The following is an 11,091-nucleotide window of genomic DNA, read 5'->3' on the forward strand; positions in this document are numbered from 1 at the left end:
AGGAAAGGAAGGAAAACTTCCAAATTCATTCTATGAGACCAGCATTACCTTGATACCAAAACCAAATAAAGACACCACAAAAAGAGAAGACTACAGGCCAATATCTCTGATGAACATAGATGCAAAATTCTCAACGAAATACTAGCACACCGAATCTAATAATACATTTAAAAAATCATTCACCGGGGCACCTGGGTGGCGCAGTCGGTTAAGCGTCCGGCTTCAGCCAGGTCACGATCTCGCGGTCCGTGAGTTCGAGCCCCGCGTCAGGCTCTGGGCTGATGGCTCGGAGCCTGGAGCCTGTTTCCGGTTCTGTGTCTCCCTCTCTCTCTGCCCCTCCCCCGTTCATGCTCTGTCTCTCTCTGTCCCAAAAATAAATAAAAACGTTGAAAAAAGAAAAAAAATTTTTTTTTTTTAAAATAAAAAATCATTCACCAAAATCAAGTGGAATTTATTCCTAGGTTGCAAAGATGGTTCAATATTCGCAATCAATGTGATATCACATTAATCAGAGAAATATTAAGAACCATATGATCATTTCTTTTTTTTGAGAATTTATTCTATTTTATTTATTTATTTTTTTTTTTATTTTAGAGAGAAAACACATGTGGGGGAGATGGGCAGAAGGAGAGAGAAAGAGAATCTTCAGCAGGCTCCATGTTCAGTGCAAAGCCTTATGCAGGGCTCGATGACCCTAGGATCATAACCTGAGCTGAACTCAAGAGTCAGACACTGAATTGACTGAGCCACCCAGGCACCCCAAATCATATGATCATTTCAATAGACATAGAAAAAGCATTTTACTTTTACAAAGTACAACATCCTGGGACGGCTGGGACTCCCTCTCTGTCTGTCCCTCCCCTGCTGGTACTCTCTCTCAATAAAAATAAATAAACTTTAAAAAAAAAAAAGGTACAACATCCTTTCATGATAAAAACCCTCAACAAAGTAGGTTTAGAGGGAACATTCCTCAACATAATAAAGGCCATATATGAAAACCCCACAAGCTAACATCATCTTCAATCGGGAAAACCTGAGAATCTTTCCCCTAAGGTCAGGAATAAACAAGGATGTTCACTCTCACCACTTTTATTCAACATAGTACTGGAAGTCCTAGCCACATTAATCAGACAACAAAAAGAAATAAAAAGCATCCAAATTGATAAGAAAGAAGTAAAACTTTCACTATTTACAGATGACATGATACTATGTATAGAAAACCTGACAGACTCCACCAGAACACTACTAGAACTGATAAAAGAATTCAGTAAAATTGCAGGATACAAAATCAACATACAGAACCTGTTGCATTTCTATACACCAGTAATGAAGGAGTAGAAAGAGAAATTTTAAAAAAAATCTCATTTACAACTGCACCCAAAATAGTAAGATATCTAGGAATAAACCTCACTAAAAAGGTAAAAGATCTGTACTCTGAAAACTATAAAACACTGATGAAAGAAGTTGAAGAGCACACAAAGAAATGGAAAGATATTTCATGCTCAAGGATTGGAAGAACAAATATCAATAAAATGTCTATACTACCCAAAGAAATCTACACATTTTATTTTTTTCTTTCAAATTATCTTTTCTTGTTTGTGAGGATTCTCTCCATTTTTAGCTGAAATTAAAGTGTTTCTACTCACAAAATGAGAATAATTTGTCTCTAATCCATAAAACAATTCCTTTTCCTAACCAAAATGAAGATAAGTAAATAGGTCTTATTTTAGTTTATGGAAAGCATTTAACTCCATATAGCTTACAGGGGAAACGGGCATATTTGAAAACAGCCACAAGGACCAAAGTAGAACATGGGATGGTAATGAGCAGAGTCACAGAACCTACTGAAGAGGTGTGTAGGGCCGGTCTCACTGGAACCTGTAAAGCCACATTCTTATATACTGATCTAGATTTCAGATTGCTCCTTTGGCAGATGTCCTTTTTCTTCAAGGCACAAGGAACTGCCACTTTGGACTGAGCCCAGCATTTCAAAATTGGAAATTCTTGGTGACAATACATCAATAAATCCGGGTTATTGACTGCAATAAAGGTTTTTCCATCTTTACTACATGGCCGATGATAGCAATAGTGCACAGGTGAAAAAGCTTGGCAACAATACACTGTGAGTCTTGTCTGGCATATATTAGAACTTTAGATTTTTTGGACTACTAATTGGGAGCTCCTATATTAAAATTTTCTGAAACCATCATTGCCTCTGTTATGTTTCTCTGTCATAATGAAGCTAACTCATATGGATCCACAAAAAGTCCAGGATGTACTGTTTAATTAAGAGTTGGCAGGTCCATCAGTCCTCAACAATTTCTCCAAATTTCACTGTTATTAAAAGGTCTCTATGGGACCCATCTTTCAAAACTTATTCAAAATAATTTCAGAGCAAGAGTCCTTATGCCAGGGTCAGTGGGAGATAGCAGTGTAGGCTGTGGCTGGTATGCCGGTGAGCCCAGCCACCTCCCAGAGGAACAGCCAGGCCACTGCCCGGACGCCCATAGCCCTGTCAGCCAGGACACTAGAGAATGTGCTTCCTAGAGGAGCACACAAAGAAACACAGGTGGAGGAGCGAGCGCACGCAGCATGGTGCTCCTAGAGCATGCTACTGGCGAGTTAGTGACCCTGATGGAAGGCTTGCTGATGCACGCCTGAGGTCCTCCTAGTCCCTTGGTCCCTCCAGCTCTGGCCAACAGGAAAGTTCTGGCAGGTGGAGGCAGCAGCCTCAGCCACCTTGTTTGCTCCCCCACCATCCCTTGCAATCTACACATTTTTCAAATGTTTATTTATTTTTGAAAGGGAGAGAGACAGAGCATGAGCAGGGGAGGAACACAGAGAAAGGGAGACACAGAATCAGAAGCAGGCTGCAGGCTCTGAGCTGACAGCACAGGGCCCCACATGGGGCTCAAACTCACCAGCCACGAGATTATGACCTTAGCCTAAGTCAGTGGCTTAACAACTGAGCCACCCAGGCACCCCACAATCTACACATTTAATGCAATCCCTATCAAAATACCAACAGCATTTTTCATAGAACTAAAACAAACAATCCTACGATTTGCATGGAATCACAAAAGACTTCCAAAATAACCAAAGCGATCTTGAAAAAGAAAAAGCAAAGCTGGAGGCATCACAATTCTGGATTTCAATTTATATTACAAAGCTGTAGTAATCAAAACAGTATGATACTGGCACAAAAATAGACACACAGATCAATGGAACAGAAGAGATGATCCAGAAATAAACCCACCACTATATGGTCAATTAATCTTCAACAAAGCAAGAAAGAATGTCCAATGGGAAAAGGACAGTCTCTTCAAGAAATGATGCCGGGAAAACCAGAGAGCTACATGCAGAAGAATGAAATTGGACCACTTTCTTACACCAAACACAAAAATAAATTCAAAATGGATGAACTAAATGTGAGACCTGAAACCATAAAAATCCTAGAAGAGAGCACAGGCAGTAATTTCTCTGACATCAGCCATAGCAACTTGTTCAGATTGGTCCCCTGAGGCAAGGGAAACAAAAGCAAAAATAACTATTAGGACTACATCAAAATAAAAAGCTTCTGCACAGCAAAGGAAACAATCAACAAAACTAAAAGGCAACCTATGGAATGGGAGAAGATATTTGCAAATGACATATCAGATAAAGGGTTAGTATCAAAACACATGAAGAACTTATATGACTGAACTCCCCCCAAAATAATAATAATCCTATTAAAAATGAACAGAAGACTTGGACGGACATTCCTCCAAAGAAGACGCACAGATAGCCAACAGATGCATGAAAAGATGCTCAACATCACTCATCATCTGCGAAATGCAAAACAAAACCACAATGAGATATCACATCATACCTGTCAGAATGGCTAACATCAAGAACGTAAGAAACAAGTGTTGACAAGGATATGGACTAATAGGAACCCTCATGCACTGTTGGTGGGAAAGCAAACTGTTGCAGCCACTGTGGAAGACATTACAGAGGTTCCTCAAAACATTAAAAATAGAACCACCATATGATCCAGTAATTCCACTACTGGGTATTTACCCAAAGAATATGAAAACATTAATCAAAAATATATACATACCTCAATGTTTATTGCAGCATTATTTACAATAGCCAAATTATGGAAGGAGACCAAGTATTCACTGATGGATGAATGGATAAAGAAGATGTGGTATGGGGCGCCTGGCTGGCTTAGTTGGTAGAGTGTGCAACTCTTGATCTCAGATAGTGGTAAGCAAGATAAGTCAGTCAAAGAAAGACAAATACCACATGATTTTACTCTTATGTAGAATTTAAGAAACAAAACAAATGAGCAAAGGGGGAAAAAAGAGAGAAAAAGGCAAACCAAGAAACAGACCCTTAGCTATAGAGAACAAACTAATGATTACCAGAGGAGAGCTGGGTAGGGGGGATGTGTGAAATAGATGATGGGGACTGAGAGACATTTATCTTGGGGTGCTTGGGTGGCTCAGTTGGTTAAGTGCCTGACTCTTGGTTTTGGCTCATGTCATGATCTCATAGTTCTTAAGTTGAAACCCTGCATCAGGCCCTGCACTAGTGGTGCCTTGGATCCTCATGTGCTCTCTCTCTCTGCCCCTCCCGTGCTCATTCTCTCTCTCTCTCTCTCTCTCTCTCTCTCTCTCTCTCTCTCAAAACAAATTAAAAAAAAAAAACATTAAGAAAAGAGTCACTGGGGTACTTGAGTGGCTTAGTAGGACTCTTGATCTCAACTGAGGTCATGATCTCACAGTGAGTTTAAGCCTTGCATCGGGCTCTGTGCTAGCAGCATGGAGCCTACCTGGGAGAGCCTGTCTTGGTAAGTACTGAGTAACCTATGGAATTGTTAAATCACTATAGTGTACACATGAAACTAATATAACACTCTATGTTAAGTATACTGGAATCAAAATTGAAAAAAAAAACAAAACAATAATGAGATACAACCTCACACCAATTACTACATTTTGGATAACAATGCCAGAAAATCCCAGAAAATAACAAGTGTTGGAGAGCATGTGGAGGAATTGAAATCATTCTGCATTCTTTTATTTTTAATTATTTTTAATGTTTATTTATTTTTGAGAGAGAGACAGAGCGTGAGCGGAAGAGGGGCAGAGAGAATCCAAAGCAGGCTCCAGGATCTAAGCTGTCAGCACAGAGCCCAACATGGGGCTTGAACCCACGAGCTGCAAGATCATGACCTGAGCCGAGTCAGATGCTTAACCGACTAAGCCACCCAAGAGCCCATGAAAGCATTCTGTATTCTTGATGGGAATATACAGATGCTGTGGAAAAGAGAATAAAGGTGCCTCAAAAAATTAACAATAGAATTACCATATAACCCAGCAATTCTACTTCTAGATATACACCAAAAGAATTGAAAACAGGGCCTCAAAAATATATTGGCACACTCATGTTCAGAGCAGCGTTATCCACAATAGCTAAAATGTGGGAGCACCTAGGTGGCTCAGTCAGTTAAGCATCTGACTTCGGCTCAGGTCATGAGCTCTTGGTTCATGGGTTCAAGCCCCACATTGGGCTCTGTGCTGACAGCTCAGAGCCTGGAGCCTGCTTTGGATTCTGTGTCTCCCTCTCTCCCTGCCTCTCCCCCATTCACTCTCTGTCTCTCTCTGTCTCTGTCTCTCAAAAATAAGTAAACATTAAAAAAAATAGCTAAAATGTGGAAGCAACTCAAGTGTCCATTGAAGAATGAATAGATAAGTAAAATGTGATAATTCATACAATGGAATATTATTCAGCCTTAAAAACAATGAATTTTCTGAACTATGCTGCAATATGGGTAAACCTGGAGGACATTATGCCAAGTAAAATAAATCAACCACAGAAAGACAAATACTGATTGATTCCACTTGTACAAGGGGCTTAGATTAGTCAAAATCATGGAGACAGAATTAAGAATGGTAGCTGTCAGTGAAAAGAGGAGTTATTGTTTAATAAGGATAGAGTTTCAGTTTTACAAGATGAAAGTCATAGAGATACGGATGGTGGTGACGGTTGCACATTATGAGTGTATCTAATGCCACTGAATTGTACAATTAAAATGGGTAGGATGGTAAATTTTGTCATGTGTATTTTACCACAATAAAAACAGTCGAAAAAAAAAATCTTTATGATCCATCCTTTGTCTTTGCTATTACTTAAGTCTGGCCAGAGGTCAGGACCAGACTAGCCACACGCTGAATCCAGGCCAGAGTCATGGTTTTTGCCTTAAATTAGATGCCAATATAAAAACTGGGAGGCTCCAGATATCATTTTCCACTTAGGAGAAATGACAATTCCAAGTCTGGGCAGGAAACTTTAAAAGGTGAGCTGGGACATCTTGTCATGCAAGAGAGTAAAGAAGTTATCAAACACCTCTTTGGGTTGTGCCAAATGACTCCGGAGCCAACCTGCAGAGGCACAGATATATAAAATGCGAGATGATTTTGTCATCAACAAGAACTGCAATACATTAAAAACCATCATATATATTTAAATCTGTGAGTTCATAATCATAATAAAAACAATTAATTGATAACCAGGGAAGATCCTTGGGAGCTAAATCATTATTTTGAAAAGGAAAGAGTCAGGTGTTTTTTGTGCCCTCCCTAAACAAAGCACACTGTTAAGTAACCAAATAATGGATAAGGGAAAGTTTCTCTTCACAGAAGTATTTTAGCTAGTAGGTAAAAATGTTTATATGCACACACACACACACACCCCGACCCTACATACATATATATAATTAGTATGATAGAAAATCACTATTCTGCAGCCTCAGAACTAGTTGAGGGACTCCTGGGTGGCTCAGTCTGCTAAGTGTCTGACTTTTGGTTTTGGCTTAGGTCCCACAGTTTCATGAGTTTGAGCCCTGAGTTCGAGCTCTGTGCCGGCAACAGGGAGCCTTCTTGGGATTCCTTCTCTCTCCCTCTCTCTCTGCCCCTCCCCACTCAGGCTATCTCTGTCTCTCTCTCAAAATAAATAAATAAACTTAAAAAAGCACAACTAGTTGAACCAGATATTCAGTATGAATGCTTGCTAATACCATAGAAAAGAGAGTCCCTAATAGTACAGGTCTCCTGCATATGAAAGAACACAATACCACTTATTTAGTCGGTTTGACCAAAAAAGTTGAGCTGAAATTTGATCAAGCTTCTATATATGACTACCAATGGACAGAAAATACAGAGGAAAGGTGAAAATATTAAGTGATACTTTAAGGATGCAATCAGAAAAATCCAGACTCCAGGAAATTTTACAGAAGAAACACCCCAGTTTCTCTAACACAAGAAAAAAAATGCAAAATAGCCAGGAAGGATTATCTCCCAATATTCCACAGCACTGGGATTTAAAGTACAGTCTTTAAGCATCAGAGTGTCTTATAGACAAGTGCTGCCTGTGCCATTTATCAGTCATTTGCATGGAAAAAATAATGTAACCTCTTGAAGCTTAGGCTTCTTCACCTATAAAATGGTAATACTAATGGCAACTATCTCATAGAGTTGTAAGGATTAAGATAATGGACACTAAACACTTAGCTCATTGCCTAACTTATAGTACATAAACAATAAGGGTTATTTTTATAATCTTCATCATTGAAGAATTATGCTGAATGACTAAATGAATAACTAGAATTAATCTGCTAAAAATATTAAATATGAACTATTCTTAGCTGATAATGTTGGCCATCTCATTTACTCAATATTTATTGGGCACTGGAGCTGGTGCAGAAGGTACAAAAATGAGTAAGACGTGACCTATACATTGGACTTTTGCCTTTTCAAACAGAAGTCCTACATGTCTTAACCCCAAGGAGTACTAACTAGCAAGGATGTCAAGGCCCTTCTAACAATCTGCTGGGAAGAACTTTTAGAGTGGAAAGCCATCATCCATTCTTCTTTCATACAGAAACTGGCTACGGGGTGGATGATGCTCACTGTCATGATAGTGTCTTCTACATTATTGAATCACTTTGGAATCATTAAAACAGACTTTGGCTACCTTTGTCTGACTCTCTTCTGCTGTTCCTCTTTTCCAATCACAAGGTTTCCTTCTGCTCCATATACCTCCCGAAGATCAAAAGATGGATGTATTCATCAGTATGACTTGGACAGGGAAGAAAATAAGCAAACAAGCTTGCCAGAATGTTAAGAGAACAAGTACTCCCTCATTAGAGAAGAGACAACTGACCTACTTAAAAGCTGAGATTTGAATGACTAATGCAGTACAGACAGTTCCCACCTTGTAAACACTCAACTTACAAATGACCTGCCCCAGCCCCATCCTAGGAAGCTGCTGTCACCATGTGAACCACCAAGTGCAGGAAGGGGGGAGGGGTGGTGGGGAATGAAGACTTTATAGAATCAGGGAGTTTAAAATAAAAGAAAAATATTGAGACAAGGATAGCATGTTTTCCCAAGTATATCTCAAGTTACTCACTTAACTCTCTTTTACTCCCTAAAATACCATAGAAAGCCACGGGTTAGCAAACAAGGTTTTTAAAAAAGATGGCAGTTTTTGCAATGCTCTATTATTTTGGGGCTAATTTTTCACTAATGATAGGAGAGATTCTTAATGTCAGTATTTTTAATAAGATACAAAGACTGCCCTTACTTCACCAACCACAGCACCCCAGGCACAGCATCCTGAACAATGAACATTCACTTGTAAGTACAATTCACAGCCACCATGTGTAGGAAACTAAACCACCATTTGTGCATGTAATACAATAGGAAAGGAGCCTCCTGGAGTTCTTATTTTGGGGGAGGTGTCTCTAAGATGAATGACATAAACCTGAGACAGTCCTCAGCAAAGCTACCCCCTGGCAGAAGGCCAAATGAAGTAAGAGAAAGAGGCCAACAGACAAAGAGAAGCTGATCTAAAAAAGCGTATAAGGAAACAGACACAGAGAAAGAGAAAGAAAAATCCTGCTGACGTCATTTGAACTACAAATTATGTACTTCCTAGTTACATAAGCCAATATAGTCTGACATGCTTAATATACTCTGAATTGTGTTTCTTGTCCCATATAAACAAAAGCCCTAAAATAGTTTCATTCGCAGACCTGCTGGTCTCCTCCCTGACCACTGCAGGCATCCACCTGGTTTCCCAGATATTGACCTCTCTGCCTCTGGGCCTTGTCTCCCAAGGGGAGCTAGAGTAGTAATATTGGCCTGTGTTCCCCAGATCAGCTTCTCTCCCTGGATCTGGCCTATGAAGGGGGAATACTATACCTCTAGATGCAGCACCCCTTCCTTAATTATGTGATCTACGCCCTCCTTTTCCTCCTGTGATGTTGGATACACCTTGAACAGTACTAAATATAATTCCAAATATTTCTCAACAGCTTTTGAAAACAGTGGAAATATCACTGGAGGGTCACAAAAGCTGAGTTGCAAATATTTACATTGGTAGAATAAGTGAAGTTTAACAGTGGAATTCTATGTGTAATCAATGGGCATTTGTTTATTTCATTTCAGGTTTTAGTTAAGGTTTTTGCCAATGTTATTTCAATGTAGTTTGTGTAGTCATTTCCTAGAAATTATATGACCTTCTAGGATCTTTTTAGATTTTTTTTACATTTTGTTACAAGGGGAAAAATAAAATAAAAAAATAAAATAAAATAAAAATAAAAGGCCACATTTAATTCTACTTTCCTAAAATAAGTATTTCCTTCCAGTTTGCATCTAATGTATTTTTTTAAAGTCAGAAAACCAATTTTTTCTTTCTAAAGCTCCGCCATATATTTCTAGTGGGTGCCAATGGTCACTTACCACATGAACACCAGGTTGTCCATGTGGCAGGCAAACAAAGTCTGTCCATCAACAGACCAGGCCGGAGAGGTACACTGGGATGGCCCAGTCTTGCTGCTAGTATTGATAACTTCCTGCTTCAGTTCGTCTACAATTACCTTGCCTTCTAAGTCCCAGATCTTGATTCTGGGGACTGTGGCAACATAGAGCCAATATTAGTTAGGATTGAAGCACAGGGCATTGATGATGTCCCCACCATCTAGAGTATAGAGGTCCTACAGCATGGACTTGGCCATCCTTGCTTCTAAGAAGCACAGAGGGATCCATCTGGAGAGACAATCACAGTGTTCAGGTAGCCCATGTGGCCAGTGTGATTGGTCTTCAGCTTGCGGTTTGCTTGGTTCCATACCTTGACCAGATTGTCCCAGCCACAGAAGACAATGATGGGATTGCTTCTATTGGATGTAAAGCAGACGCAAGACACCCACTCCAAATGGCTCTCATCCTGGACAGTGTATTTGCATACACCCAGAGTATTCCACTGCTTGATGGTTTTATCTCAGAAGCCAGAGACTTCTGGGTTGCCAGAAGAGAAGGCCCCACTCAGCACATCCTTGTGTGGCCTACAAATCTGTGTGTGGTGGTACACACTGTGAGGTCCCAAAGCCAAAGTGTTCTATGCCAGGAGCCTGAGACGGCAAACTGCCCATCTGAGGGTATGACCACATTACTAACAAAATGGGAATGACCCTAAAGAACATGCTGTGGGATGCCCTAGTTAGTTTCATCCCTGGTCAGCTTCCACATGATAATGGTCTTATCTCAAGAGGCAGATAGTATCATGTCTGGGAACTGGGAAGTGGTGGCAATCTGGGTCATCCAGCTATTGTGGCCCTTGAGGATGCCACGAAATGTCATCTGCTCAGTCATGGAGGCAGCAAGTGCAGGTGTCTCCACAATGATGAAGATGAAGTGGGATGGCTCAGCATGGGGCCCTGATGAGGAAGAGAGAACTGCATCTAATGTATTTGTGTTATCCACATGTGAAATCCCAGTAATACAATTGTCTTTTTGCTTTTTTACTTATATTGAAAAATAAAAGCTTTTCTCCACATATGATCTTCATAAATATAATTTAATAGATGTATATGTAATATAAGTATAAAAATATAATTTAATAATTCTATTCCTTCTAATAGATGTATAATTTACATGATATTCATAATTTATATTATCTAATTGTTCGGCATTTTAATTTTTTCCCAATGGAAAGTGGAATTATTGGGTCAAAAATCTATGAAAAGCTCTTCCTTCATATTAT

General features: G+C 39.6%; 2 pseudogenes; both read right to left on the minus strand.

Moving 5' to 3' along the window:
- Positions 1-1,731: 1,731 nt before the first annotated feature.
- On the minus strand, positions 1,732-10,066 carry LOC115526932 (annotated as a pseudogene).
- An 8-nt stretch (positions 10,067-10,074) lies between these two features.
- Positions 10,075-10,700, minus strand: LOC115527379 (annotated as a pseudogene).
- Between the last annotated feature and the right edge of the window lie 391 nt (positions 10,701-11,091).

Source organism: Lynx canadensis, chromosome D2, assembly GCF_007474595.2.
Source record: "Lynx canadensis isolate LIC74 chromosome D2, mLynCan4.pri.v2, whole genome shotgun sequence".
Classification (NCBI taxonomy): domain Eukaryota; kingdom Metazoa; phylum Chordata; class Mammalia; order Carnivora; family Felidae; genus Lynx; species Lynx canadensis.